A 6752-nucleotide genomic window follows, 5' to 3' on the forward strand; every position below is an offset into this window, starting at 1 on the left:
GGCAAGCCATAGATATCCAATTCCTTAGGATTAGTTACTGGAATATTGTTTTATTTTTATTTTTTTTTGGTGATAAGACTTTTTATTCATGCTTCTCTCCTTTGGAAGTCTTTTATATGCTGCCTTTGTGACTCAAGCTCTTACCTCTTCTGGCTTCTACTGACTTCAGGAGAGACATGTTCATTAAACAATCAGTGGAGGACTCTGGAGATTGGTTTCACACATTTTCTTCTGTATAAGCCTGTTCCACACCTCTTGTCCCCCCTGGGAATAGTTTCTAACACTGTATGTTCTCTCTTGATTTACACAAAGCCAAGTTGGGTGCCAGAAGCCTCCCATTTGTTTTCCCAAGGCTGGTGCCTGCCCTGAAGTGTTCAAGTAAAGCCAGCTGTGCACACTCCATGTTTACACTGACATTGTTGTCTGCAGACATGTACACACTCAGGGAACCAGCCTGTGGGTGGGGCTGAGGTTTGAAGGTCATGAATCATGCCCACAGGCTGGTTGGTAGCATACAGAGCTGCTCTCGGGACCTGTCTGTGGAGTTCATAGATCTCTTGTCTTGCCTCTGGCAGCCAATCATTCATTCAAGTCTGGGTCGGATAAGGAAGACATGGCCTTGTTGCTCTCTCTCTCTCTCTCTCTCTCTCTCTCTCTCTCTCTCTCTCTCTTCTCTCTCTCCCTCCCTCCCTCCATTGGTACTCCCCCTTCCCTCCATTGGTGGGAATACTGGCTGGGGATGGATTTCTTGGCATTTGAAATAAAAGCTCTTTGACCTTCTGTAGTGCTTCTGGTATGAGGATGGAAGGTTATTTTCCCTCTGCAGTATCCTCCAGCTTCTCTGCTGAGTTCATTGTCTCCCATGCAATGTCTCATCTGTGGGGAGCTGGCACAGTGCATGGCCCTTATGCAGATGGATGATGATAGAAAGTTATTGTGCCTTTTTTTTTTTTTGCCATCACTTCTAACGTATAAATTCAAAGGCTCAGGCTTGTTGCTTGGTTGAAGAGCTACAGAGGGTCATTGCTGAAATGATCCAGACTCCTTATCTTTACTCTGGGAAACATTTCCAATGATATAACCATTACAAAACACCTCAGGGTACCCTAGTAAACGGCCAGAGTAATCTTCATTCATAAAGCTTTTATCAGGTCTCACTGTGTCCCAGGCACCATGCTGTCTGCTGATGATGCAGATAGGAAAAAGAATTTTCTCTTTCCCTTGGGCAGACAGGTGTGACTGTTCTAACAGGAGCAAGGTATGTCCTGAACTTGGAAACAAAGTCTGTAAAAGGTCATAGAATATTAAAAGAAAAGAAGGGAACCGTTATTTTCATGAGGAGACAGAGAAGTCAGAGAACAAAACAGAGAGTGTAGTTATATCTATAGGGCTGGAATCCTAGCCAATGAAAAATATTTGCACATTAGTTCCCTCATCTGGAAATGAAGATAAGGCCAAAGTATAGTACAGACCATGCTGCCCATGCCACACAATTTTGTTTTCATCTTGAACACATTTCCTGGTTCCCTTGCAGCTAGGAGGGATACATATCACACTGTGAACCATAAAACATGGGTAAAGTGTTGTGATACCAGTCATAGGGTCCACCCCTGAAAACCAGGTGATTGTCTACATGCTTTGTCCCCTCTATGCAAAAGACTGATGTCTCAGTCACTGTTCTATGAAAAAGACACCATGACCAAGGCAACTTTTATAAAAGAGAAACATTAACTGGGGACTTGCTTACAGCTTCAGAGGATTAGTCTATTATCATCATGGCAGGAAGAGTGGTGGAAGATAGACAGGAAGGCAGGCAGGCATGGTACAGGAGAAGAAGCTGGGAGCTACTCCTCATCCAAAGGCACCAGGAGCAGAAAGAGAGAAACAGAGACAGACAGACACACACACACACACACACACACACACACACAGAGGGGGGGAGAGGGAGAGGAAGAGGGAGACTGGGCCTAGTGTGGACTTTTGAAACAGTGACACACCTCTTCCAACAAGGTCAGAACTCCTAGTCCTTCCCCAAAAGGTCCACTACCTGGAGACCAACCATTCAAATATATGAGCCTATGGAGACCATTCTCATTCAACCCAGCACAACTTAGATGTTTTAGCAATGTTGTGACGGGCTCTTAGTATCCTGCATTGACAAGCCGTCCAAGGGAGCATCCCTGAATGAGAACATAAAACAATCTCATAGCAACAATGAAACTCCTTTTTGCAACCATCAGCCTATCATGATTAATATACCTCAACCTCAGAGGCTGATTGGAGATGTAATGAGATCATGAAACCCTCACAATAACCAACAGCCATTATTGCTATCATTACCATGATACAAAGACGGTGGACACACACATAGGTAGAACTAGAGGGGATTTGCTGAGTGGATAGATGACAGTAGGACTTGCAATAACAGGAGTAGTAGGAATTTTGAGCATACTGGGGGAAGAACAGTAAAGAAAGGAAGCTATCCAGGTGCTGTGCTACACACTGGTGATCATAACACTAGGGAGGCTGATCTGGGAAGATCATGAATTGAAAGCCAATACAGTCTCCATAGCAAGACCCTATCTAAAACAGAGTTTTAAGGAAAGACAAGAATGGAGGGAGACTGGAGATAGAGTTCAGTTTGGAGAGTGCTTGCCTACATGGGAAAAGCTCTGGGTTTGATCCCCAACACTGAATAAACTAGGCTTGCTGGCTCACAGCTAGAACTTCAGCACTCAGGAGGTACAAGCAGAAGGATCAGAAACTCAAGGGCATCTTCACCTATGTGACACATTCAAGGACAGCCTGGCCTACATGAGACCTGTGTGAGAAACAAAAACTGAAAAGATAAAAGGAAAGAAGGGGAGGGAAGAGAAGGAAAAGAGAGAGGGGAGGGCTGGGAAGAAGGGACATATGACAGAAAAATAAAAGCCCAAATAATGGCCACCCAGCAGCTAACTAGTGCTGCTCTGAGCAGGGCACCTGGCCCAGGGCTCCTGCTGACAGCCGCTCACAGCTCAGTGCAGATTCTCTTTAGAACATTCCACAGCCAGGTGGAGAAACATGAATCTCTCATTTGTTATAAGCTGCCGAAAGCTCCTTCCTGGACACTTGTTTTCACTACTTGAAATGTGTTTCATTCAGCACCTTCCGGTCACAGGGATGGTCTTAGGAAAGGAAGAGAACAGAAATCTCCACAGAGGCCAACTAACAAAGAACAGAGCTCTCTTTGTGTCCTGGAGCTGTGAGGGAACAAAGGCCAAATGTGCAGAGCTCTCCTATCGCCTCTCTGAGCCCCAGATACTTCCCTGGTCCTAGACTTGCTACCCATTGCCGTTCTGAGGGATGATGTAGCCTTGAGCTCTGCTCTACCACCACCAAAACAGCCCAGGGGCTGCCTGGAGTGGAGAGCCCAGAGCTTAAGCACATCTCACATCTCACTAGCTCTGCCAGGCTTGCTGACCTTTGCCAAGCCAGCTCTCTAAAGCTGAGTCTGTGAGATATAGTTAAGTATAGATTTTGCTTGCAAAATGAAATGAAAAATTCCAGCTGGAATGGACCCAATCCACCTCATTTATAATATAATCTTATCAAGAAAAAGAAATAAAGCCACACATGTCTGATAAACCAGTAGTTAGTATTTTTAGGCAAAAGAACAACTCATGCCTCCAAAATGGGAAGTGACTAAAACAAGAAAAAACTAACACAAACATTCAGAAAAATAAAATGCAGATACCCTGAGGTTTACAAAACTTTTTCAGTGGTCTAGTCTTGCTCTAGAAATTCTTCTGTCCAAATGTTGCCTGCCACCTACTGGCCATGAAGCTTTCTTTCCCAACCAGTCTATTCTCAGCAGGCATATAGGAGCCAGGCTACCTGTCAACTAATGAAGCCCAAAGCTTCCAGGAGCCCAGTGTTCAGAAGTTTAAGTTCTTTTCCCCCAGTTCTCCTTTTCCTGAAAAGGAAATCATATCTACTTATGTGTATCTGTAACCAAAACTTACTTGTCTATGGCTTTAGAAATACAAAGCAAACAAGCTCAGGCTGGCTAAGGATTAGGCCCTAGCCTACAAAGGGATCTATTTATTCTTTAGGGCTTCCAGGGAAGCCTGTGGTCCAACTGTCTGATCACAGCCTGACTTTTAAAAGAACATTTCACAACTGCTGCTAAAGATACATTTTGGTCCCTTTAAACAAACCGTGGGAGATAAGAAACCAGCACAAGAGGAAATGTGATTGGCACTTCTGTCTCTTTCAGATAGGCCATTTGTGTTATCTAGAGAACTGGCTAGAAAGTCCACTCAGATTGCCTACCACACTTCTGGACCACACTCCATGGAAAAGATACTATGGAGAATTGGGAAAGCCCACTCAAGTGGCCACTTACGCAAATGCCCAGAAACCCCTCACTGGCATAAAAACTCCTGGGGGGAGTTTTCTTATATCTTTAGTTTCTATTTTTTCTTTCACTTCCCCCATTTTGTGCTGCTTTTTGCCTGCCTTTGTTTTACTGCATCTCTTGTTCTTAAATCAAGGAAAAGAGAGGGAAAGGAAAGGAACATTTAATAGTCACCCACTTCTGAGACAAGGGGTTTCCAAGTATTAATTTACTCATTCCTTCCATTGATTTAATCTGAAAAAGAATCTTGGCATGCTCCCAATGGAAGTATTTTTAATAAACTTTTTAAAGTAGCAAAGGCAATTTATTAAGTATTCTATTTTAGGACATCAAAGTCCTCAGTATGTCCAATATATTAAAAAATCTGCCCTCCCTGTGTGCTCTGTGGAGCATAGTTTCTGTCTTTATTCCACACACACAAATCTCAGAGACATGTCTTTTCTTTTCATCCTGTGACACGGACACTAGGTCTCATGGGCTGACCTATCACCTCCCCTCCAGCATCCAAGGCCTTGACTGCCTTGGTGCCAGGTGCAGCTACAGCTATTGCTGGAGAAAAGACTTACTGCACCTTTCCAAATGACAAACTGAATCCCAGCCTTCTCTAACAAATGATTCCTTTGTCACTACTTACTGCTTGCCACCTCCTTACTACCCTTCCTTGCCTAGCTCAGTTCTTCCTGGCTCTAGACTTGTATTGGGTGCTGCCACCAAGATCTACTGTCATCTCCCCTCAGCCCCCTGGTCCTTTTAATCTCCATAGAACGGATCCAGACAGCACTTTGGCAGAGCAGTTTAAAAGAGAGACAGGGTATATTACAGAGTAGATGGGGGCATCCTGGAGGGGTGATTGTGGCAATGGCCAAAAGGACCACTGTAGAGGAAAGTACTCTGACAGGGCAAGACTTGATGATGGCCAGAGAAAGTGTCGGGCATGGTACCGTCTCAAGAGGTAAGTAGAATGGATGACAGCCAAAAGGACCGTTGTGCCTTCTCACATGTTTTGGTAGGCTTTTTACTATCTCTCAAAGTCCCTGGGACAGACAACTTTCCTGGGGAGTGTTTTCCAATCTAGGTGGTAGAGAGGCCCATTTGAATAAACTCTTATGTGAGGGGACATAAAAGGCTTTATCAATCAGAAAACTTCCTGCTAGATAGTAACCCTATGCTCTTTGGGAAGCAGTTTAATATGTCCTATCTACCCTAGGCCAAAGACATGACTCATATCCTGTTCTTGTGACCAGTATTCACGATTCCTGAAGCTTCAATTCCTGGTTTTACAATATGTTGATTATGGGGGGTCCTCCCCAATAGCTAGTATCTGAATAGTTACCTGGCAACTGTAGCTGAGGAGAGGAGCAATGAGGAGTCCCCTCATTGCTCAGTGCTTTTCAAAGGAAGGCATAATTCCTCAGTTAAACATCCATACAATGAGACAGCTACTCCAATGGAAACAGGTCTGATTTATTTAGAAGATGCAATGACTAATCTTGGCTATCAATTTAACACCCATCGAAGAAGAAACCTCAATTGAAGAATTACCTCCATCAGACTGGCCTGTAGACGTGCCTGTGGGGCATCTTCTTGGTTGCCAATTGATGTAGGAGGGGCCACTGGAGGTGATGCTACCCCCCACAGTCAGGCTTGGGCTGAATAAGAACATGAGCCTGACAGAGAGCCAGTACACTGTGTTCCTCTGTGACTTCTGCTTTAAGCTCCTGTCTTGGCTTTCCTCAATGATGGATTATAACCTATAAATTAAATAAATCCTTTCCTTCCCAAGCTGTTTTGGTCATGGTGTTTGTCATAGCAATAGCAAAATAGGACATGTGGAATAGGAAATGTCCCTTATTGGACCCATTTCCTTATCCACAGTCCCAGTCCTCATACAAGTCCAGCCTATAGCCTCCCACAGAGGGAATCCAATGTTGCCTGCACACTTGCATGTAATGAAGCTGAGTTTCTGCCGAGCAGCCCCAAGCCAAACTTCTCCCTGAGTCTGCAGTTCTTGTCCCCTAGGTCTACCACACCCCCCACACACCTGCTGGCTACTGAGAACCATAGCTCCTGGCACTTGAGCTCCTGGATCTGCACCTAGGAGGGAGGAGCTGCTATGACCCCCACTTATGATGAGGTGGCTGGGGCACAGAGAGCTTTTGGAACATCTCCAGGACACACCCCGAGTAATCTGTGGAGCTGGGAGGGAGACAGCTGGGTAATGGAGAGTCCTTGTCTTTCCCTACAATTACTATGTGCTGTTCAAAGTCTGCATAATATGGACCCCACAGCCTTGTATTCCAGCCCATAATGCTGGAGGTGGAGACACTGAGCATCTGTCTACATAGACTCACAT

The sequence above is a fragment of the Cricetulus griseus genome, chromosome 2 (assembly GCF_003668045.3).
Source record: "Cricetulus griseus strain 17A/GY chromosome 2, alternate assembly CriGri-PICRH-1.0, whole genome shotgun sequence".
NCBI classification, from domain to species: Eukaryota; Metazoa; Chordata; class Mammalia; order Rodentia; family Cricetidae; genus Cricetulus; species Cricetulus griseus.